The sequence below is a fragment of the Lissotriton helveticus genome, chromosome 8 (assembly GCF_964261635.1).
Source record: "Lissotriton helveticus chromosome 8, aLisHel1.1, whole genome shotgun sequence".
In the NCBI taxonomy this organism is placed as follows: domain Eukaryota; kingdom Metazoa; phylum Chordata; class Amphibia; order Caudata; family Salamandridae; genus Lissotriton; species Lissotriton helveticus.
Window position 1 is genome coordinate 26881545 of NC_136069.1, and position 25928 is coordinate 26907472.

The window sequence follows — 25928 nt, forward strand, 5'->3', positions numbered from 1 at the left end:
TTTACAGAAGGAGCACTTACACTCTGACACTGATCAGCAGTGGCAGAGTGTCCAAAACATCTAAATCAGCAAAAACGAAATCCAGCACAGCATCAAAACACATGAGTCAGAGGCAAAAAGATGGGGGAAGAACCACGCCAAAAGGTGTCAGGTCTAACAGTTGTCAACCAAATCAAACATTTCAAAAGAACAATAACAAAATATTTTGACGAAATAGCAAGTAGACAACTATTCCACGGGATATATTGACCTATCTCATGTGGTCTACTACGATATTAGTATTGCTTGATTTGTGGACCGTCGACTTGGAAAGTTATGTAACTCACTAAACAAACTACTAAAAAGGTTCGCCTAGGACTGGCAGGCAGCAGTCCGCAGCACGCGAAGTGACAGACAAACTCTATCGTGATTGCAGATCAGCGACAACACTAAAAAGTTTCCTACTACATTAACCAGTCATTAAAATACTCAAACTATCAATCCACCACCACTATTTCTTCTTATTGCCAGGTGTACAAAGGAAGGACTGGACTTGAGTCTGTAGGGGCAGATTTACAAGCCCCTTGCTGCTCTTTTGCTCCATTGTTGCGTGACTTTTGTGACACAGCGGCAGAACAAAAGAGGCGCCATGGTGCGGCATATATTAACAACGTGACGCATATGGGAGATGCATCATGTTGTAAATCCCTGCGCCATCAGGGGGCGTTCCGGCGCAAGGGAGGGCGTTCCTGCGCAGGAACGCATCCTAAAAGTGGCTGAGGGAAATCTACAAGATTTCAATCAGTCACTTTTAGGACAATGATGCGTGACTCAAACCCTGCGCCTGCTTGAAGCAAACATACGGCTTGATGCAGCATTGGTGAGATAGGGCACCCCAGAGCATTGCTGGAGCTGCGCCATCGTTGTGACGCAACTCCAGCAATGCGCCGCCTTTACGGCACAGTTGCGTAACGCTTCGGTGACATTTTGGGCCCATGGTACGCCGCATTGTAAATACGGCGCACCATGGGTGGTGGTGGCGTGGCGCACAATTACTGGCGCATCCCTGCTACTTTGCAGGGATGCACCGGTAATTGAAAATCTGACCCTTAGTGTATAGCATTGCGCAGTTCTTTAAACTACACTCATACATAATTTCTCAGGCCAATGAAATGAACACAAAATCGAAAACAAATAAGCATAGTAGCAACGCTATTGAGAAGGAGAGCAGTGCACCTGAAATGCACAGAAGATTTTGAAATATAATTTACCTACAATGTAATCGGCAGCATTATTGCTCTTGGTAAAAAAAAAAAACATTTGCAATATAATAACACACAGAGCAGGAGAAAACAGAGTAGTGATGAAATAACTACTACTACTCACCAAGCCCGGGGATCTCGATGCCGAGCAGGTCGGGCAAGTCGCGTTCCCGGTCCAGGAGATCCGTCCAACGGTGGGTGGCCTGGTTGTAGGTGCACCGGACCCGAGAGTGTTGATACATGGCCCGGCACACCTTCTCCCACCGCTTCCGGCATTCCCGGAGCCCGGAGCCGCTTGCGATCTTGCCGCCAGCCATGATGGTCCTGGGGAGGCGGCGCTGGACATAAAACACTAGTGCGGCCACCTCCTCCGCGCTAAAAATCTCCCGTGGCATCACTAGCTCCCCCCTCAAACGCTCGCACGGGAGCCGGGCACGGGGTGCGGGACCCTTCCCCTTCTCGGGCTGCTTTACCATGGTCTGGGCAGAAAGGAAGGTAAATAATAAAGAAGAAATAGAATAGGGAAGAAGAAAAGAAAAGAGTTTAAAAAAAGTAGTTTAAAATTAACCAAAAGTAGAAGAAAACACAAAAATATAGAGCTAGAAAAATAGAGGGATAGATAATAAGTAAAACAGATTAAAAAAAACTTCATACAAGCAAAGGATGGCAGAGATTGACAGAGGATACAGAAAGCATGCCCAGAACCATAGCAATGAATGAAAAACAAGATGGCCGCGCCCGTTCACGACCGCGTGGGTAAGTTCACGCGAGATTTCCCTCGCGATCACACGCGAACTTGTACTAGCGAGCCGCACACTTTGCGAGATTACACATAGCGTTCGGAAACGGAAATACGTCACGCAAACAAGATGGCCGCTAGGGTAACTTCGCAACGTTGCGCTACAAGCGGCTTGCGAAAACGCAAAAAATCATGCAAACTAACATGCCGCAAAAGAAAATTGTATATTCGCACGAATTCGCGGCTTCTGAATTCGATCTCGCGCGAATTCGTGCCTTGCGAATTCGGGCCCCGCAAATCGCGCGAAATTGCAGAAAAACGATTTTTTCAAAACTGAAAGCACTCAGCAGGTGCAAAAGTTCAATCTTATCATTAGTAACCATTCCCTGTAGTGCTTCCTGAGGGGCCCCTCCAGAGTTCAGTTTCCTACTTGCATCTATTCTATGACCCTGCTCTGACCCTCACAGCAGGCTCAGAGAATAGCTACAAGTATGCCACAAAGGTCCTGTTAAAAAAGATTACACCGCAACAGAAAGCAATTATAGATAAGGAAGCAGGTGCCAGACTGGAAGTTCAAATTCAGTGACACATTAATCAGCCCCTAATTCATTCATGTCAGTTGAGGCGGGGCAGGTGTGCTAACGAATTTTAGAAAACTGAAATCCCTTAGCAGGTGCAAAAGTTCAAGCTCATCATTAATGAGGAAGCACTTACAGCTAAGGAAGCAGGTGCCAGCTCAAATTCAGTGACACATTCATCAGCCCCAAATTAATTCATGTCAGTTGAGGCAGGGCAGGTGTGCTTTCCCCCCCATAATCTACAGTGATGAACCAGAGGGTGGCATGGGTGAGCCAGAGGGTGGCAGTGGTGAAACAGAGGGTGGCAGTGGTGAAACAGAGGGTGGCAGTGGTGAAACAGAGGGTGCTGTGATGAACCAGACGTAGAAACAACATGGTCGCGACTGTTGCTACCCGACAAGTAAGTACGCGTTTGCGAACTGGTAAAAAACCCTTGCGAAATGGCAGAAACACTTGCAAACACAAAATAAAGTCCGCAAAATTCGCGAGAGTTTGCGAATTTTGCGGATTGCGAAACCGTAAATACGCAATTTCGTGGATTGCGAATTCGCAAAATTCGCCCATGCTTACATATACTCTCCCATGACTGCAACAATGGATATTGTAGAAAAGCTACTCCAGATGTATCTATTTCATTCATGTTTGAGTGCTATAATAAAACTCCTGTTAAAGCTCACTGAAGATGGGGGGACCGGCATTAAGATTGCCATCATTTGATGAGACTGTGCCGGCCAGGCAGAGAAATCCAGCATTTATCTTTCCCCACACTGGAAAAACTCTTCTACCGCTCTCCGTGGCCCATGGAGGCTCACCTGCATTAGACGTCTGCCCACTCTGGGTTCGGAATCTTGGCTGTGGGGGACTCCTGGGTCGCTGTATCTGACCTGACTGGGCCCAGTATCTTCGTATGGCAAACCCTATGTGCCTGTTTACAGATGTGGACCAGCTGCTGAGGATGGTGCGATACATCTCACCCCCATAAGATGGAGGCACCCGCTGGCTTGGATGGCGTGGCAGTAGTTGGGGCCGGTCTGCCACAGCGACAGGCGCCATGCAGTCTCCTGTGGCCACCAGCATCCGTGACTGGCTGGCGTGGCACGCTTGACTGAATTTGCTGGGGGCGTGCTAGGAGACAGGGGCCACCCGAACTGTGAGTGGGGCCTGTGAGCAGGTCTGGGTCAATAGCAGGCTGACACTATATCCTGGGCCTGCCTCAGGTGCTGTGCTTTTGCCTGATTGTTTGGATCCATTTTACTGGCCTTGTGTTGCAGGCAGATCCTCGTGGTCACACTAGTTGTTGCAAGTGCGGGGGGCCCTGTGTTGCTTAATTGCTCAAATCCCTTGCTCTGCAGAAGGTTCGACTGGCCCTGCAGCACTCCTTTTCTACTTATTTAATAACATGGTTATTCAAAGAAAGGAACAGTAAGACTATTTGATTGTGCATTAGAGGCTGTTGGTCTACTTGTGCCCTCCCCTCCACCCCCATCCCAGTGGCTGCCTACTGAGGTATGGCAGGACCTTGGTTATGGCCCCGCGGGTCGACCCTGACTCAATGCAGCCAGTTGCTCCCATTGCTTCTACTTAACTCGTGGCCTCTTAATTGAACTACATCTGGGGAGACGCAGTTTGTATCTCGGACCCCACTGAGGGTGCTCTGGAACCTACTGATCAGTTGGAGTGTTTATTTATTTATTTATTTATTTTTAAAGTTTTATATAGCGCGAACAAGATCTTTGCAGATATCAGAGCGCTTTACAGGACACGGGGGTGATAGAGTAATAGAATGTAATAGTTGAGGTAATAGTTGAGGTAGTTAGGTACAAGGTGCATAGTTACATAGGTAGGTCAAAAAAACAAGAGGTAGGTCACAGGTGAGGTAGTGTCTGTACAAGGTGCATAGTCAAACAGTTGCACCAATAATATAAAAGTACAAAAATAAGCATATACTTTTTTAAGCGTGCTTAAAATGTTTTTCTGGAGATAACATAAAGGTGGGCATAGTTGAGGTAGGTGAGTGCAGGATATATAGTCACACAGGTAGATCAGTAGTACAAGAGTAGGGATATTTGAGGTGGTGTAGGTACAGTGTGCAAGGTCAGACAGGTGCGTCGACAATATAACAATATACAAAGAGGGAACATATACAATCAAATAAGTCATAATACAAGTAGTACAAGTGGACCAAGGGGTCAGGCAGGTATTACGGAGCGGATTCATGAGAAATACAGAATAATAGATCATGTGTATTTAGCCATGAGGATCGCTTTTACTTCTTTCTTAAACAGTTTGTTGGAGGAGATGAGCCTGGTTTCAGGAGGGAGTGAGTTCCAGATCCTGGGTGCCATTCCTGAAAAGGAGCGTTTATAGGTTTTTTCCTTCCGGAATCTTCGAGGCTTCAGTAGAAGATTGTTTGTGCTTCTAGTAGTTCTAGAGCCACCCGAAATTGTCAGCTTTTGAGTGAGGTAGGCGGGTGAGTTCATGTGTACAGCCTTGTGAGTCATGCAGGCGATTTTCAGATGTATTCGGGCTTCAAAAGGTAGCCAGTTCAGGGATTTAAAGTCAGGGGAAATATGCGAGTGTTTTTTTGATCCAGTGATGAGTCTCGCTGCAGCGTTAAGGGACGCTCTTAGGGGTGCCGTTGTAGTTAGGGGGAGCCCGCAGAGGGCAGTGCTACCGTATTCTATGTGAGGGATGACAATAGATTGTACTGCAGTTTGGAAGTCTTTGGCTGGAAGGAAGGGTTTAAGTTTTCTCAAGGTATTGATTTGGAAGTTCGCTCCTTTGGTTGCCTTGCTGATGTGCTGCTGCATGTTGAGATTGGCGTCAAGTGTTATGCCTAAAGATTTTGCTGAGTCTACGACGGTAGGTTGTACATTTAGAGCCGTTAAGTGCTTAAGCCATGTTTGAGCCATAGAGATTTTTGCAGGAGGTGAGATCAGGAGGAACTCAGTCTTCAGGGCATTGAGTTTGAGGTGATTCTCGGCAAGCCAGGATTGGGTGTTTCTGATCGTGGTGTTCAGAAGCATGATGTCCTTGGGAGATTGTATTTTGAGATAAAGTTGGGTGTCGTCGGCATACATGTGAAAGTGAACATTGGATGTCTGTAGCAAAGTAGTGAGAGGTTCCATCACTAGGTTGAACAGTGTTGGGGAGAGGGAGGATCCTTGAGGGACGCCTAGCGATACAGGTACCGGAGAGGACATCAGGTTGTTGCTTTTGAATCTTTGTGTCCGGTTGTGTAGAAAGGAGGTGAACCACTTGAGAACAGTCCCTGATATGCCCATTCTTGTGTTTAAGAGTTCGAGTAAGTTCTCATGTTTAACTGTGTCGAATGCTGAGGAGAGATCCAGAAGGATGAGGAGGCAGGTATCGTTTTGGTCTAGGATTTGGAGGGCGTCGTCCACTATGTGAGTCATGGCAGTTTCGGTACTGTGCCCTGCACGGAAGCCTGATTGATGAGCGTTGAGGAGATCAAACTTTTCTATGTGTTTAGTCAGTTGTAGCTGTACGCATTTTTCCAACAGTTTAGCGAGGGTGGGAATATTTGTGATAGGGTGGTAATTGTTTAGATCAGTGGGGTCTGCTGTTGGCTTTTTTAGTAGAGGTGTGACTTGTCCGACTTTGAGGGCGTCAGGGATGGATCCTTGTTGAAGAGAGCTATTGATAATTTTAGTCCAGAGCGGGAGGAGCAAAGGGGTAAAGTCTTTTACAGCGTTTGCAGGAAGGGGGTCAGTGAGGTGATTGGATGGTTTCAGGGTGCTGAGCAATCTGCCAATTTCTTCTTCGGAGTAAGTGCCAAAGGATGACCATGTAGCATTGTTCTTTGGTTCAGACGCTGCTGTGTGTTGGGGGTTGGAGTAAAGGATTGCGTCATTGAGGAGATCGCTTCTTATGTTGTCGGTTTTTTAGTTAAAGAAAGCAGAGAAGTCTTCACAGGAAGGTGTAACGCCCATGGTGCTGAGTGTCTGGGGTTGTTGTTTGGATTGTGTTCTGATTAACTCAAACAATTTCCTTGGGCGGTTTTTTGCTTGGGCGAGCTAAAGGCTGAAGGAATCTCTTTTTGAGCGTTTTATTTTCCTGAAGTAGGCGTTTCTCTGTTTCTTCAGGCTTTTTAGGTACAGTGCAGAGGGGGCTGACCTCCAAGTGCGCTCTGCCATTCGCATGGCCCGTCTATCCTCATTGAGGCTCCCGTCATACCATGGGTTGGAGATCTTGGACGAAGCTCTTTTCAGTTGCATGGGTGCAGCCTCATTGATTATTGTGGACATAGCATTTAGATAGTGGTCAGTCAGGAGTTGAAAGTCCGTAGCGCCGGAAGGGGGAAGTAGGAGATTGCAGCTGTTAGGCGGTAAGGAGTTTGGGTTGAGTTTCTTCATGTCCCTTTTCCAGACTTTGGGCTTAGAGGGTTGAACTAGGTTAAATTTAATTTTTTCATTGATAAGGAAGGAGACAATATGATGATCTGACCAGTCACAAGGTAGGATTGACTCAAGTTGAATAGCGTCCTCTTTGGAGATGATAAGGTCGAGGATAGAACCTTTCTCATGGGTCGGGCTATTGCATATTTGAGTGAGATCAAGGGCGTTGAGGAAGCTTTTGAGGCTATTTACCACTGTGTCACTGCTGTCATTCCAATGGAGATTGTAGTCGCCAAGGAAAATTTGGGTGTTTTGCCGTCCTGAATTGGTTGATATTGTGTCCATGAGTTGTTGGCAGAAGGAGAGCTTGTCCCCAGGTGGGTGGTATATGATGTGTAGTGAGCATACCGGTTTGCTTTCGCTGATGACATCAAGGCAGAGGTATTCACAGGAAGTGAGAGAGGGGGCGGACGCTTTAGTAACTGAGAGGTTGCTTCTGTAAATACAGGCAATTCCACCGCCTGTCTTTTTGGTCCTGTCAAGTCTAATGATACAGTAGTTGTGGGGACTAGGATATCCAAGATAGGTGTAGAAGAATCAGACAACCATGTTTCAGTCAGAATGGCTAGATCCGGTTCCAGAGACATGACCCCCGTGGAATGTCTTTGGGCCGATCTGCAATTGAGTATTATGCATTTGAGGCTAGGGGCGCAGAGGGTGGAGGAAGGTTCTATAGTGATGGGCACATTTGTGAGGTTGTTGGGGACGGCGCCTCTGTTGTTATCCTTTTGGTGCCTGAGGGGGTTAGAGATAATCGTTGGGATGGACAGGTGGTTGGTGGCTAGGCGATTTTGGGGAGCCGGGACGTAAGAGTGGAGAAGGGTGTGTGTGTCATGGTCTGAGATCGTATTGGTAGTGCGTCTGAGGCGATTGGTGGTATTGCGAGAGGGGATAGAGGTCCAGTGTGGGGAGAGTTGTGTGATAAGGCGAGTAGGAGGTAAGGAGGAAGTGTTGTTAGGTGTAAAGGGAGTATTACGATTGGTGGTAATGCGATTGCGATTGGTATTGCGATTGGTGGTATTGTGAGAGGGGATAGAGGTCCAGTGTGGGGAGTGTTGTGTGGTAAAGCGAGTAGGAGGCGCGGGGGAAGTGTTATTAGGTGTAAAGGTGGTGGTGGGAGGGGGGTGTCTGGGGTATGTGATGAGCAACTCTTTGATGGAGTGTAGTTCTTCTTTCATTTGGAGGAGGGTGGACATAATCATGTCCAGCGTGGTGTTGGGCGTGGAGTTGGGGAGGGGTACTGGAGGTGAACAGGCGAATAAGTTGCTGGAGACGGGGGGAATCGGGGTGAGGAGGTGGAGCTGGTGAAGGGGTTGGAAGTGTTAGAGAGAGGATAGGTGTTAGGGTTGGTGTTGGCGTTATTGGGAGGGGCATCAGTGCAAGGGGGAAGGGTAAATGGGGGCGGTGTGGAGGCTGGCCGTTGCGGGGGAGGAGGTGGGATAGTGGGGAGTGAGAGTGGGGGGTGAGAGGTTGAAGGAGGGGTGAAGGCTAGGCGTGACGGGAGTGCTAAGTGTGGGGGGGAGATAGGCGGAGAGAGAGTCATGTTGTGTGGGGTGCAGTTGGGGGAGGAGGGGTGTTCTGAGAAGATTGGTGTGGAGGACGGGACGGGAGTGCAAAGTGTGAGGGGGGTATGGGAGGATGAGCGGAGGTACGAGGGTTGGTAGGGGGATGGGGGAGCGGGTGGTGTATGAGGGGGCAAGATCTCTGTCTGAGATTGAGGGGTGGGGAGGGGTAGCTGCAGCAGGTGGGTAATTGACTATGGTGCTGGGTGTGAAGGTGAGGTGAGTGTCGTTCTGGTGCTGAACTGGGTTAGGAGGGATAAGGGTGCCGTCAGGGGTGGTAGGACTGGAGGTGATATGAGTGTAAGTCCGAGGATTGGATAGGTGCTCTTTGAAAGTGGGAAACAGGTTGTCAAGTAGTTCCAGGTTCCTGCCTGTCGATTGAATTAGGACAATCCCGTTATTGTAAATAGTGATGGTGGTTCTGCCTGGGAAGAGTTGGGATGGTGTGATGGAGATTGTTAGGCCATGGGTGGATTTCCTGGTGGTGGAGCCGTTGAGTAGGGTGAGGAACGCCTTTTTCCATTGAGCTCTGCGTGTGGTGTGGAAGATGATATCGGTGTTCAAGGGTCCATTGACCGATGAGAAGTAGGTGTCGGCAAAGGGGGTTTCTGGGTGGGACCTAAGGAAGTCGTGTTTGAAGCGTTTAGCGGCTTTTTTGGTGAGCACGGGTGGGTAGTTGATTTTATATGTGTGCTTGCCGATGAGATCCATGTTGGTATGGCGGCAAAAGTAGTGCGGGAGGGTGAACAATAATGATAAGCAGGAGCAAGATGCAAATTCAAACACCACAGGTTACAAGGATCAAAAATGGCACTAGCTGGCAAAAGTGACACTAGTGAGCAACCAGCATACAAGAGGTGGCAATCGGTGCATTACAGGAGAGAAAAGTGAAGTGAGTGCAGGTTACATAAATGTGCTGAATTCACGATGCAAATGCCAACACCAAGTTACACGGATCAAAAGTGACCCTAGGGCGCCAACGTGACACCAGTGCGCCAACGTGCCACTAGTGAGCGACCAAAATACATGAGGTAGCAGTGTAGTGCAGCATACAGTTGGAGGTATAATTCTGATAAAATATAAGAGCAGGATACAAATGCAAACAATCGGTTACATGAAACAGATAGGTGTGTACCAAAAAACGGTAGTTGAGCTTAGTCTAGAGTGGTGAGTTCTTAGTGTCAGATTCAGATAGTGAGAATTAATGAAAGTCCAGCGACAATGACTAGTCCAAGATGGCCACCCGAGAAAGCGACTGGACAAAAATGGCCGCCACATAGGGGGAAAAGAGCCAGTAGTCCTCTGTTTATTGTGGTTGCTTTGTGAGCAGGGAGGGCAGTTTCACTTTCATGCTAGCCCAGCTTCTAAGTTGCTGTGTGGGAGTCTTATCTTGAAGGAGCCTCGTGGGCACAGGAGGTGATTTATTGCCTTAGTTTTTTGGGCCCCGCCATTTTGAACAATGGAGATTTAAAAATGAGTACAGGCAAAATCAAATAAATACCTTATTTGTGCTTATAGTGTGCTTAGCTCTCGCGGATGACATTAACATCTGGCTCCATCAAGCCTCCATATACGCCTGGGGAGCCTCGATCCCCGCCAGTGTCTTTAGTTCCCCCTTTTCCGTTGCCGCCCGCAGGGCGGTCAGAGCTCTTGATCCACAGCCCTTCCTGCCTCGACAGGCGACGACGCTTGTTTCCAGCTTGCCTCGCTCCACCACGGCAGCTCCCAGGGCAGCGGGGCAACACTCACACTCGGCTCCTGCTCCCTCCGCCAGACCGCAGATGGGGGCGACGACGCCCGTTTCCCGCCTGCCTCGCGCCCGCTTGCCTCGCTCCACCACGGTAGCTCCCTGGGCAGCGGGGCAATACTCCCACTCGCCTCCTACTCCCGCAGCCAGCTGCAGGTGAGGGCAAGCTCATTCGATCCTCCGGAGCCCGGTGGCCCCCTCCGCTGAGTGCTGCAGCTACCCCACCAGCGTTCGCAGGTCCTCTCCCCAGGTCCCGGCAGCAGCGGGGGGGACCGCCGGGAGTCACAGCCGCAATTGGATTCCTGGTGCTGTCCGCAGGGCAATCGGAAACTCCCGAGCCGCAACCCTCCCGCCTCAACAGGCAACGCCGTTTGCCTCCAGCTTGCCTCACCGTGTCCTCGGGGCTCCACTCCGGCCGCCAACGCTCCCCCTCGCCTCAACTCCCGCTGGCTTCAGTGTACAGGGCATCTGTCCCGGGCACCGCCGCTGGCAAGGGGGGGAGTCTCAACTCTCTCCTGCAAACGGCCCCGGGGGACCAGGTGTCTCGGTTCTCTCCTGCAACGGTCCAGGGGTCCCGATTCTCTCCTGCGACGGTCCGGGGGGGCGACCAGGGACCCCCCGCAGGCTTTAGTCCGAGCCACAGCAGACTCCAGGCAGCCAGACGATCGACCCAGGCACCGCCGATGGCCGGGGGCAGCCGAGTGTCCGGTGAAGGCGGGGGCGATTCGGTCCTCTTCCTCGGCTATCCCAACCTCCGAGAGCGTGGAGAAGAGGAACCCTCAAGGTGCTCCAGCCGCTTCCAGTCAGGTAAGGGTGCTGAAAATATTATTCCTGTTACTTGCGATAGTTACGTTGCAGTTACTTGCTTGCGAGGCCCGGGGGTGCTGGGTGCTAACAGGGATTAAATCCAGAATTGGAATCCCAAGCACTCGGAGCTCTAGCCCAGAGCTCCTACCCGGCGGCCATCTTAGCATTATATTCCAAGTGTTGGATGTCTGATGTCGAAGATGCACATTTGTCCTCGGCTGGTCAACTCCTCCATATGGAAAAGGTACTGGAAGTCATCAAAAATAAAAATGAGGACCTTGAGGCTCTCTCCCAGCAGAATAACCCGCACATTGTCAGAATCCCTGAATCAACAACCATGGACAAGATGGAAATCAATATTGAAACCAAGCTAAGAGCCCTATTTGGCAACAAACCTCTCTCCGGTCTTCATCATTGAACATTCACACTGTTCCCTGCAGCCGTGTCCTCCCCCGGGCTATTGCTAGGTCTATTGTGACTCAGCTCTTGAATTATAGGGAAAGGGACACCATACTGCATCTATCCAGAGAGTGCCGGCCACTCTAGTTTTAAGGCAACGCGATCTCGTTGTATCCAGACTTCACTCTGGTGGTGCAGGCTGCTTGCAGAACATTCTTGCCTATTAAGCACACAGTACAGAAAATAGGTGCCACCTACTCTCTACTTTGCCCTGGAAAGCTTCACATCAACCATAATGAGAAATCCTAATATTTTACAGACCCCAGAGCTGCCTCTAAATTCGCTCGTGGCTGGCTCCCCGGTGGCCTACCCCTGGAACTCAAATACTGGTCAAATCAAATCAAATTTCAAAGCTTTATTTCAACACTATCAACATAGGCCATAAAAGCACATAATAAAACAATACAAACCATTTTGTTTAGAAAATTCTCAAATAAAATAAACATTCATAATCCATTACATGTAATTACACTGATTCAATAATCTTGCAGAAAAGTCTTCAAACGCATGCATTCCTCTCCTTCTTAAAACATTCTCTTCCTTAAGCACGTTGCTTTGCAAATAAACGGAGCTATGTTAAAACAGATACATAGGGATTCCAAGCTGAACAGAAAAGTCATAACTTTTTAAAAATCTCTGTTATGTGCAATAACATTTGGTTTTAAAAAGTGTTTCCTTAGGCTTGCGTAAAATTGACAAAAAAGCATTAAGTGCACGGTGCATTGTTTAGAGGCTTCATCGCATGGGCAAGGCGTTACACTTGAATCCCACTGATTTGCTTTAGGGTACACTACCAGCTGATATACTTTATTCAACTGTAATCTAGTCAGAATGTAGCGGTGTTGATAATTGGTTACCGTGATAAGATAGAGTTGACAGCCTAGAGGTAAAATATGAGCCATATACGTTACCACTGTCTGTTTCTTTTCGTCACCCATTCCCTTGCCCTAGCATCAAACATAATAGCCTTTATTTCTACCTTCTCCAGTGTTAAATTTGTGGGCGGATCTACAAGTCTTGGGAGACCTAGTACTGTTTAAAAGGTTTTATCAATAAAAAACAACCATGGAATTTTTAGAGCATGGACCAGGGTATAGTGGTGCAGGCTGCATGCGGAACATTCTTGCCTATTAGGCGCACACTACAGAAAACAGGCAACACCTACTTGCTACTTTATCCTGCAAAGCTTCGCATTAACCACAATGGGAAATCCTAGCACTTTACTGACCCGCAAGGTGCCTCGAAATTCGCTCGTAGTTGGGGAGCCCCGGTGGAAGGGCATGAGGCCTCCCCCATCAACTCAAATACTGGTCATATCAGTGATAAAGGCTAATTGTTGGACTCTGCTGCTGCCTGGTTTGGAGGAGGCCACACCACCCAGGGGACTCCTGCCTTCAGTCTGATGCTCGCTGCAGATTGTGCCGGCAGTGATGGCGTTGCCCCTTGGGTCAAGGCATGCATTATAGTTTCATGGACAGAGCAAACATGGCTAATCAGCTTATCCACAACCTTTCCTTTTTCCTTCTCCTTGGCCACCCAGCAGTACACTGGCTGGGGGGTATGCTGGAATCTCTTGGCGCCTCCCTGGATTACAATTGTGTATTTCTGGGAGGTGGGTGGGCTTCTGGAACTCAACTCGTTTGGAGGATTTAGGTGGGTGTGATGGGTGGGGACTGTTTGTTGGTTGTTGCACACTGTTTTTTCATTTTCTGGTCACATTGCTCTTCACTACTGCTGGTTCATGTTCCTCTTCACTGCAACATTTAGCCAAGGAACTGCATGCCCTCCATGAATGTCCATGACCACCATTAGATGTTTTACCTGCAATATTCATGGCTCAATGACTGGTGCAAAACACAGCTGGTACTTTCATACTTGAATCGCTGTTGCATTGATGTATGCATGTTGCAAGAACTCCATCGGACGGATTCAGGCCGAGGCAGATTGTGCGCTGGATGGCTTAGGGAGACCCTCGTCTTATCTAATTATGCACGGGGAGTTGCTATACGCCACCAAAAAGAGGTACCGTGGCATACGCCTTAGGTGATACGCGATACACAAGGCAGGTTTGTAATTTCAGCAGGACACTCACACGGCCTTCCCATAATCCTGACTTCAGTCTATGGTCAGAATAGATCGTGCGGATAGATCCAGCGCCACATGCCACCCACACCCAGGGGATGCTACTCAATTACATATACTCTTGACAGACTATGTGCTTATAGATATTTGGCGACTCAAACACCCCACCAGCACTGAAGGCACATGTGTTACCGCAACTCACAATACATGGTCCAGATGTACTACTGGGGGGACGGGCACACCGCTGCATGGGATTGCCGTGTACTCTGGGGTGAGCTACTTGTTCTGCCCCAGCTCTCCTAGTGATGAATGCAACCGCTGAGGGACCCCAAGCCCCAAAATTTTCTGCTGGGCCTGCACCTGGCAGTAATTGGCAGTAACTGGAAGCACTACAAAACTGTGAGGGAGTCCCACTGCACGGGACACACCCGGGCAAAAGCTGGGCCAAGGGCAGGCCCTTCCTGTCCCCATCAGCACCTGGCAGAGGCTGGGCTGGGCCGCCCCTCTTGCTCGCGGCAACCCACATCAAAAGTCAAAAAAGGTTACGGTCTGGCCCAGCAAGGACCAGGGGACTCACCACAGCAAGGTGAGCCAGGGCAGACCCTGAGCAAGGAGGGGAGCCGAAAAAAAATCAGGATTGTCCCTCAAATGGACCCAAAGGTCGAAGGCACAGGAGTCGCGAGGGGACCTCTAGCAGTTTCCCCAAGCCACAGCTTGCGGGGCACAGAGTACAAGGAGCCCAAAGTCCTTGGTTCAAAATGTGCGCATAGGTTCGGGCTATCGACAGGCAAATGCACAAAGTTGGGGAACACCAACAAGCATATGCAATTGCAAAAGTACGCGGTCCACAGGGGTTCGGGTTATGCAGTCCCCACGAGGAATACCAGCCTCAAACTTGGTGAGAGGGCAACTCTGCCCCACGGAACGTACGAAACTACCTCATGTGTTGCAGGAGCCTTCATAGTCCGCCGGAGCTCAGGATCAGCAGACCAGTCAGTTGCATTATGGTGCCTGCAAACGCAGGGGAGTGACTTCTTTGCCCCAAGGGAGATACTTCAGTTGTGCTTGATGCCCCACAGGTCCTGCACGGAGCCTGTATGGAACACAGGCACAGACGATGCTTTGGACGGAGAGGGAGGCGAAGTCGGGCCCAGTCGAAGCCCAACGAAGTCAGAGTGTCCAGACGGTGGAAGGTCAGTGGTTTCTAGATTCAGAATCTTGTCCACGTCGAATTTAGGGTCCTACAGCCAGGTAAGCCCTTTTGTACCCACGGGAGAGTGTTGGACAGATTCAGGGGACCCTCCCAGGGGAGGGTTTGGACCGTGGGGAGGATACTCCCATGTCCTTTATCCAGTTTTGCACCAGAGCAGGAGCCAATGGCTCCCAGAACTGGTTTGAGCTGGACTATGCACAGGAATACCAAATGTGCACCTTGTGCAGACTTTCAGGCACGTTGGAAGTTCACCCACCCAGCCCCAGTACACTAAATCCTGTCTGAAAGGTGGTCACACCTCCCTGTGACAGGATGCTGATTGTTCTTAGCTCAGCAGGAGGAGGGCAGAAACGTGTCTCTGGTTGGCAGCAACCAATTTGTGCTGGCTGGCTTGAGAAGGCTAGTACCGGGAGACCAGGCACCCCACCAAGCTTGCTTCAGAAGGGTGTAATCATACCTCTGTGTGGAGGTATAATTCCAAGGTGTTTGATACCAAACATGACATGGTTTGTTGCAGCCGTTTTCGAGATAGCATTAACCGCAGGGTTATAATGCACCTCTACCTATATGTCTGGCTGCATCACAGACATCCCGGGATAATGGTCTCCGAAGGCTGCAGAGGGGCACTGCTCATGCAGGGGCACCCTCTCACTTAAAGCTCAGCTTCCTGCCTTCAGGACTGTCAAGGCCAGCTACAGGGGTGACATAAGTTTTAAGTGTAGTGACCTGTAGATATAGTAAACCTATATCTTTTGTAAATGGTGAAAGCACCATCTTACTCAGGCTGCAGTAGCAGACCTGTAGTTCCATTTTGCAACGTCTCTCATGGGTGGCATAATACACGCTGCAGCCTGTAAGAGACCTCTGGGGTACCTGTGCCCTGAGTAAATGTGTACCTTATACTAGGGACTTATAAGGGTACCCCAGTATCCAATCTGGAGTGTACCAAAGAACATGGCATAGCATATTAGGGAGAAAGCAGATAATCTGGGGTCCTCATTAGCAGGATCCCAGCCAGACTAGTCAAAAACAGTGGTGCAATCTGCAAAAAGTGGGGGTAACCAAAGGAAGCAGATCCTACTTCCTACAAACTCCATGTTATCAACTAATTTATGTCATTGCACTTCGGCTTGCTATGTGACCTCGCAATTAGTTTTACTGTAACTCACCTTGTGCACTGTTGTGTTTTCTACTTAAAATCAATAAATAAGAAAAAAATTACTGAAGATATAGATTTAAGTGTTTTTTTCTGGGGTACAGCCTGTAAAAAAATAAAATATTTCTATATATACCCTAATATATGCTGCTATAAAAGAAGAGCATGCATACTCTGAAAAAGAAGGTCCTGAAAGAATTAGAGATACTGCCAGTCTTCAAAGGGTACTACTTTGTGCACAGTTGCAGTGGGTCGCACTCTGGCTAGCAGACCACCACTTCAAGAAAACAGGAATCAAGAATACGCAGCTTTGCGAGAGAGCACTAGAGGAGCTACTACGGTGCACAATAAACCAAGAGGAACATTCCACTGTTGGGTAAAATAGCACAGATATTTCTGAGACAGAGCATTATTTATAAAAGGTCAATATTTGTTTATTTGAAAGTTTTATAAAGCGCGAACATGACCCAAAAAAGGGTATCAATCAATCAATCAATCAAGAAATTTGTATAGCGCGCTACTCACCCGGAGGGTCTCAAGGCGCTTGGGGGAGAGGGGTCCGCTACTGGGAGACCGATGTACAAAGGAGGGTACATGGCAAGTGTTTTAAAACAGGGTGCAGTAAAAACTTGAATATAAGAAGTATCAGAAGAATTACTGCAGGCAGTACATATAAAAAGGACCTGTGAAGAGAAACACAACAAATTTAGACCGACTGTTAAAAAGATTATCAAGCATTCGATGGAAGTGGAGTAAAGATGGCATCAGGGCTATTGCTGTAGATGGTCATTCCGTATTAGCCACTTAACATGTTTTTGAAAGAAGTAGTCGATGGGTTGGATCTGATCTCGGGAGGAAGAGCATTCCAAATTCTTGGAGCAAGACCAGAGAAGGCACTGTTCTAAGTTCTTTTCTTATTGAATTTGGGTGGTTTCAAAAGTGGAGTATTAGTGCATCTTAAGTTCGACTCGATTCCGAAAGCTCACGTTTTTTTGCTAGGTGAACAGGGGTGTTGTATTGAATAGCTTTGAGCATCAGGCAAGCAATCTTGAAGCGAATCCTTGCTTCAATGGATAGAGGGTTAAGCTGAATTAAGTCCGGAGTGATATGGTCATGTTTTCTGGAGTTTGTGATGAGTCTGGGCGATGCATTCAGAGTATCTCTAAGCGGAGCCAGACTAGCTTTAGGAAGGCTGGCTAGGGTCACCAAACCATACTCCAAGCATGAGATAACTAGGGATTGGACTGCTGACTGGATGTCCTCAGGAGGCAAGAACGGTTTGACTTTCCTTAGGGTGTTACGCTGATGATTGGCACCCCTAATAGGGGCACTAATATTAGCTTATGCACCAGTGATACCCTTGAAGGTGCTGCCAACCACACAGGGACACCATACTACTGCACCCTTACACCAGTTGGACACAGGAGGGATTGACACTATGGGACATTTATTTCAAGACGGTAACCTCATAGACTTTCAGACATTAACAGATGGATAGGAAATTCTGAGTGGGCAGTTTCTACAAGTGCATGCTTCCTTTCCAAGACAATGTTTGTGTTTTTAGGAAAAGATCATTTTAAACACCAAGTTATATTGGATGTTGTTTTTACTGCATTGAATGAGTGGCGGTAGAGGCTGAGGAGAGACAAATGTGATTTTGCTGCGTGCAAAGTGCAATATTTAGGGCATGTGGTCTCTGGCAAGTTAATTGGCCTGTGCCCAGGTCAATTGAAAGCCATTGAAGAAGTACAGATTCCTTTGGACATGGAGCAACTAAAGGATTTTCTGGGAATGTGCGAATATTACACCAAGTTTGTGCGTAACTTTTCCATCAAAGCTGAACCCTTGCTTGCGTTGTTGCGTTGAATATCAGATTTGTGTGGGGTGAGTCACAGATACTTGCTTTCAAGGAGATCAAGAATGGTTTGGCGAATGTACCAATACCTCCTGGCTCACATCTGGTGAGACGCGAACAATAACAGTAGATGCAAGTGCGTTGGGCTTGGGGTGGTGCTTCCCAGGGCAGAAGAGGAGGATGAGCGCACAGTTGCGTTTGCATATTGTAAGCTCAGACTGCTTGAGAGAAAGTACTCGGTCATTGAGCGTGAGATGCACACGTGTGTCTGGGCGGTGGAGCATTTTAGAGCCTATGCGTCAGGTACTAGGTTTAGGCTAAGGTCAGATCATAAGCCCCTAATAACTATTCTGAGTAGGAGTAAAGTACATTCCACTAAAGCCACTGCTAGATTGTTGAGGCAGAGTGTGAAGTAGCTTGAATATGACTTTTTTGTTGAACTTATACTGGGTGGAAAAAATAAGAAGCAGACTGTCTATCCAGATTACTCATTCCAGGAGAAGGCGAGGAAGTGGATGAGCAGCAGGACTTTGAGGGTTTGGTGGCCAGTGTACTTTAGTTAAATACCAGATGTGTCAGTGAAAGGGAGTGGAGAGCTTCTCTTGTCCATGATCCTGTGCTAAACAAAGTGGCGGAATATCGAGGAAAGGGTTGGCCAAGGCAAGGTCGTAAAGTGCCGTCAGAAGTCTCATTGGAGGATGGGTTGCTAATCAGAACAGACAAATTCATTTCTCCAAGAGAAGTCAGTGAGAGACTATTGAGCATAAGTCACGAGGGTAATCTAGGCATAACAATGACTTAGAAGAGACTGATGGACATGATTTTCTGATGGCCGAGGATGGACAGGAATGGGGAGGATTGGATTGGTCAATGTATGAACTTTGTGTTGAATGATAAAGGTCTGAAATGTGTGACTCCTCCAATGGAAATCCCTGAAACTACTCACAAGGTATGTGTGTATATGTATGGAAGAGAGTGAGCATAGAGTTTTTTGGGCCTTTCCAGGTTTTCCCTCAAGCCCAAAGATTTGCCATTGTTCTAATTGATCACTTGTCAAAGTGACATGAAGTTAAATTCATCCAAGAGCCTAACACCAGAAGTGTAATAACTTTTCTCACGGATCCTTTTGCCAGAGAAGGTTTCTATTCCAAACTCCATCTAGACAACGGTGTGCAGTTTGTTTAGTTTGAGATGGAGGAATTGTTTAAGGGAGCAGGGATCAAGCACAAGAGCTGCAGTCTTTATCATCCTCAAGGGAATGGTCAGATTGAGAGGACCAACAGGATGGGCTGTAATTGACGGTCTTGATGTGGTATATGCAGTGAGTGCTATGCTCTGGTCGTTTCACAATACCTCTCATAGTGTAACCGGTTTTACATCATTTGTGGCCCTGAGTGGCTGGGGCAGTCAGTATTCGTTGAGGCCTGCATGGCTGAACAATCTATCGAAAGTCAAATCCAGCACTAAATCCGCTCATGACACTGAAGTGACCAGGAATAGAATCTGGGAAAGTCAGACAAAAAGTAAAAAGTGATATGATGTGATTAATGAAAATAAAACTATATTGATTGAGTAGGGTGATTATGTGCGTGTAAAATTACCAGAAAGATAATGTATCAAAGGATTTTGCGGTTTAGTCCTGCCTGTCGTGTTGAAAAAGTGAGCAAAGAAGGATGTTCAGTGAGAATACAAAATGGACAGTGGTGGAATTGTGTGAGATTAGTTAAAGTGACCGGCCCTGTTCAGACTCATAGTGAGTCTGTCGGGGATAAAGTGATGAAAAGTGCGATGGAGAAACGTGTCCATAATTTTCCTCGAAGATACAAAGATTTTGTCATGCCTTGATATCTCATTGTATTCCCTTTTATCTGATATTGTATTTTTTTACTTGTATGTTACTGGTGCATCTCTTTAGAAGTTTAATTTGTTTTGTATACTATGGTTTTGCTGTTATTTCAACTCTTGTGGTATTTATTATTGTAATGGGAATAGGGGGAGCTGTGTTATATCTAAGGGTTTGTCTATGTCTTAGGATATTTACATATATTGTTATGTCTATGTGGTGGGTGCTGGCTCGTGACACTTCCAGCTTGTGACACCTACACTCCACGTTGCTTGTTTTCACGGTTGGATTGTTGAGCAAACCATGTAGCGGTTGGAGGTGGCACAGAGCTCGTGGTGTTGGTGAGTGGCTGCCTGTAATATTAACACCCTGAACTTAAAAAACCTTTACTTGTCTCACACTCAAGAATTCTAGCGTGTTAACTCCTAGCACCAGTGCTTAATTTGTAAAAGAATATGTGCTGGGGCTCTCGTCAGGAGGCCACTGCAGCTTGCACTACAGACTGCCCTTGCCAGCTGCCAATGACAGTACCTAGACATTTACTAGCCATCACACTCTTACAAGTGTGACAATTCATACTATTCCAGGCCCCCAAAGCTATCAGAATTGCTTGTGAGTCATGTATTATTCACAGTAAATGTAAATTGAACTATTAAACAGCTGTAGTTGTGCTCATACCTAAATTAGCCAGACTGTGCCACCATGTGGCAGACTGTCATAAGCCCAGGTGCTGGCAAGTAGGTGCTGGTGCTGAGCACTGGAAAGCACCGGCTCAAATTAAGCACTTGCAACACAGACATTTCATAGGAGGTAGAGGGAGCGAGAGCGATTCGGTGGCTGTGACCCGGAATGGGAGAGGGACTTACACAAGGGTCTCGACTTCTTATGATCAGTGATGTACAGCTGCACTTCCCGGGCCTGGATAGGGTGTGGATATTTGACAGTACACTTGTCGCAAACCTTTGTCGTGTCCTGATGTCGGGTCACAGACTGACATCTCTTTTCTCACTCATGGCTATGCCTGAAACCTGTTGTTTAGTAAAGGGGACAATCATTCCTTAGCTCTGGGTGGCAGTAAGAAGTCATCGGAAGGCCTAATGTTCTGAGGAGTAGAGCTTCTGATCTGCGCCGGAAAGTATGAAAGAAATTAACTGACTGCATTTAACTGAAATTAAATGCACGTTGGAGCATTGCTGGAGAAAACTTTCAGAATCTGTGCTTGGGGAATAGTCTAAGGTGAGGCTTCAAAATGGATGTGAACTTAATATTCAAATATACTTACCTGCGACGTAACAACCCTCAAAGTAACTGTCAGATACCCTGATCTCATTTAAATACATATTAAAATCATACTAGTTACAACTCAACTTTTTCACTATTTAAAAGAAGAAAATGTATTACTGCTAAAAAGATGAGAACACAATAAATATAAATACATACAGATAGTTAATAATTTTGTTTATTGGCATTTGAAATGACACAACAATGCAGTACAGTGTTAACACTGAATCAGTAACTTGGGCTTACAATTTTTAGTCCACGCTATGCAGACAGGAGCAATCGAACACCCACAAGGGAATGGGGGTATGGACGCACTTTCAGGCGGAATAGATGCCACAACAATAATACTCATTAAGTAAACAAACTATAACCCTGTCCATGCATGCCAAAGGCTTATCACAGAATGTGTGAAAACATCAGTTGCGGGGGTGTCAAAGGTGGGCAAGAAAGAGCAATCCATTCCGCCTACGGCCGCACCTCGACTTGCGCACTCTTGGTTCTATCAGTGTTCGGCAACTAGGACTTGGCCCCACAGTCTGCCACTCCTCAGAGTTAACTGTAGTGCCAGGGATCTCCCATTCGTCAACCACCTCCCTCCACCGCAGTTCAAATAGGTCTGTGACAGACACCCCTTGCTTCCTCTGTCAGTAGCGCCCTTTCCTCAGCCCTTGCCCAGGGTGTGACATCAGTAACACACGTTTCCACATTAGGTCCTCTGGGCGATTTCTAGCCCGCGGACACTCGTTGCTAGGCCAGAACTAGGGCCAAGTGCACACATTTGTTGCCCATCTTCTTGTGGCACAGCCCATGGAACAGGCCCAATAAACAAACTGCAGGCGTATTTGCGAGTGTCCTAAACAGAGTCCTATTAAGATACAAGATTACCTCCCCACAGAACCCTGTGAGCCCAGGGCAACTTCAAGTCATGTGACCAAAATCAGCATCCAGTGTCACACAACGAGACCAACCTCTAGGCTCCCCACCCTAGATAGTCTGTAGTAGGTCCTGTTAGTATAATTGAATTGTATATATGACTCGTATTGTGAAAAACATTCTGTGGATATGCAAGCACCCTTCCCCATTCAGTATCAGTCATGTTCTGGCCCAAGTCAGCGGCCCAGGGAGCCTGAGGGTGACCAATGGTTTCTTAACCAGCCTATTCAGAGCCTTATAGATCCACATCACTAGGCAGGAGCCAGTTTTCAGCATCCGGAGTATCTGTAGGACCGCATCCATGGGAGGTTCTGCTCAAACAACACCCCAAGAGTCCCGTAGAGCATAAGTAGGCTTTCCTGTTTTCAGCTTCTATTTTTGGTAAATGTTGGTGTTTTTTTCCCAGTGTTTTCAAGTGATTACAATACCTTAAGAAAACAGTGGTTATCAGTGGTTACACATTTGTGCCCCATTGAAAACAACAGAAATAGTGTTTTTCCGGTGTTTATGGTACACTTTGCTTTTATTATTGCTTGTTTTCTGCACTGATAGTGCATGGTATAAAGATAGTGCACATACAGCGTATATCAGGTGCAAATGCATTTTTACAAATCAAACTTATTGTAGTACACCATACGATACTTGTTCAGTGAGTCATGCGCACTTACTCTTTCCTTACCATGTAAACTTTTATCTGTGAAAAGGCCATCTCAACATTGGTACTTGAGACGGGCAATGTCAAAACAGCCAGTACACAATTTGAGAACTCTGGCTACTGACACAGCTTTCCATGACAATACTAGTACACCTGAAGATTGCGTTTCTCTGGGACAGGTTCTGCAACAAATGCTTTGAACTGGGCGCATATGCCCTCAGAGTTATTGAAGCGGTCAAAATGAAGCAGCACTTTTGAAAGTACGGAGAAAATCCTCCTTTACAGAAGGGATCTAGACGCTGTGCAGACTACAACAGTGAGGCTTCATTGACTTCAAACACCATGGTTGGTGAAGGGACATTTCTATGCATCATTGCAAGCCATTTCTTATACATTGTAAAATACAATTTCCTGAATTGCTCCTCCACATTTCTTTTCTTAACAAGTGGCAAGCACTCTAACATGGAACATGGTGCAATGCCAAAGTCACTTAAAGAGTCTCCCCGCCTACTCTCAAGGATATGTTTCACATCTACACCAATTATGCTGAACACTTGGTAGCCAAGGGTGTTTTCAGACTCTATTTTCTTTTATTATGTCAACTACAGCAGTCATGTTTTCCTGTAAAATTCTAAGAATGCAGTAGAGTGTATTTATTTCACATCACTATCAATATGAGACCAAAGATCCTCACATATCTTGGCGTTGATATCATCACTCAGCAAACATTTTGTAAACAGTTGCCACAGGTATAATATAGCATGTACGGGCTCTAGGGCTGAAAACCCCCCAGCTAAATGACAAAGTTGGGATGACTCTTTCTTTGATGCCACACAAGGTACAAAATGAGAAATATTTGTGTTTTAGTTCCTGTGCGTAACAAAACAATGCACCAGAATGAACTAAAAGTCAATAGCATTCCACATTAACTTTGAATATTGTAAAGATGTTTTTGGCATACCATCTAGCACACAGCTTTCCAAAATTTTCATGTTGGTGACACACCCTTTTGTGAAAACATGTTCAGGGACACAGTAACGCGAGCAAGCGCAGCGAGCGAGCCCGAACCACCTATGGTGGGTTCAGGCCCCACACACCCCACCCCACACACAACCCCACACACACCACCCCACACACAACCCCACACACACCACCCCACAGACACACCACCCCACACACACAACCCCCCCACACACACAACCCCCCACACACACAACCCCACACACACCCAACACACACCCCACACACAGAGACTTGAGGGGCACTGTTAAAGGGTACTAGTGAGGGAATCAGTGGCGGAGGTGACCTTTCCCTCCATCTGTCTCCCTCCATTAGTCTCCCTCCGACTGTCTCCCTCCCTCCCTTCCTCTCTGTCTCAATCCCTCTCTGTCTCACTCCCTCTCTGTCTTCCTCCCTCTGTCTCACTCCCTCTCCTTCCGACTGTCTCCCTCCCTCTGTCTCCCTCTTTGTCTCACTCCCTCTCTGTCTCACTCCCTCTCTGTCTCACTCCCTCTCTGTCTCCCTCTCTCTGTCTCACTCCCTCTCCCTCCGACTGTCTCCCTCCCTCTGTCTCCCTCCCTCTCAGTCTCACTCACTCTCTGTCTCACTCCCTCTCCCTCTGTCTCCCTCCGTCTCAATCCCTCCATCTCACTCCCTCCGTCTCCCTCTGTCTCAATCTCTCTGTTTCACTATCTGTCTCCCTCCCTGTCTGTCTCCCTCCGTCTAACTCTCTCTCTCTGTCTTCCTCCCTCTCTGTCTCACTCCCTCCCTCTCTGTCTCACTCCCTCCCTCTCCCCCAACCAACATATTCTGTGGGTTCCATAAGGGTCTGTGACAGAGAGGAAAAAATGTTGCTTTCATTCTTAAATCATTTTAATATTTTCCTGTATTGGTGGTGCCAGGTGCGCAGCGCCCCTCCCCACTCCCTCCCCCGCACTCCTCCATGCCCATGGCTCACACGGGCATTCTCCATTGAACTGAATTGTTTATGTTTTTGTTTTCGTAAGGTTACAAGCCGCAGCGTGCAGAAGTATGTAAATGTGAAAGCTTCTATAGGGCTTCTTGGCAGCTTTTCTTTCCAATGCACCTCGATCCCGGGGCTGCCCGGGCCAACCCCTGGACCCAATAACCCACGTATTCACCCATTGAAAGGCCCTTTGTCAAATGGACTATCCACAAATGAATACCTCCCCCCCACCCTCCGTCGTGTGTGTGTGGGCCCGGGCTGAGACAGCTTTCGGGGGCACACACACAGCCGCACCCGAGCACTTCACAGGTCCTTAAAAAACCATTTAACGTGCTAATAAGACTTTGTTGTTATTCATATTAGAGCCCCTGCAGCACCACTCTGCCTGTTGCTGGAAGGCCTGCGGGGGTGATCTAAACAGCATACTAAAACCGGGACATTTGGATGTTTTACCCGGACGCTGTTGTAAAACCCGGACATTTCTCTACTTCAGCCCCTCTGCCCCCCCGTCGTGTGTGGCAACCCGGGACCGCTCACAGCCGCACCCGAGCACTTCACAGGTCTTTAAAGACCTTGTGCATGTTAATAGGTCTTTGTTGTTGCTTCGCCCCTTCTAAGAGCCCCTGCAGCTCGACTCTGCCGATGCTAGACCCCTACATATGGGTCGCGACACAGTAATGTGTCGCGCCACATAGTTTGGAAAGCTGTGATCTAGCAAGTGACAAGGATCTCTTACAGGGAATCACTTCAGGTCAGGTATTGATTTTGACAGGCCATCACACAACTTTTTCATATACGTAGCTGAATCACTGCATATACAAACAATATCACTCCACTCTTTGTTGAACTTGGTAAGAACTTTTTGCAACAGCATTCCAAGTGACACTGCATTCCATGTTTTCCAAAAGCCTGGTGTCATGTTTTCACCACTATCCCAGATGCTTGGCGATAGCACTCTTTTCACATATATCTGTCACTACACATTGCATTGAATGTTTAAAGCCTGGGGTGTTTTGCTAGTCACCTACTATCAATACTGACTCGCTAGAAAAAGGGGCTGATATATCACGGGGTTTTACCCATTCTCTGTGGGTAAATGTGATGGTACAGACCGAAAAAGATTGTTATGAAACCAGCCATTTTACACATCAGTGAAAGAATCATACATAGCAAAAATATCAAATATAATTTGTCATTTCCTGATTCTCTACAGTTTATAAAATAATTAAGCAAGACCTAAAACATGCTTATAAACCTTGCATCTTTAGACCAAAAACTACAACACAGAAAAAAACAAAAGCAAGAAACAATATTTTACTGACATCTCTAAACAACAAAACTCAAGCAGAACAACGTTAGCCCAGACTTTCTTGCTGCTCCCTTGTATAACAAA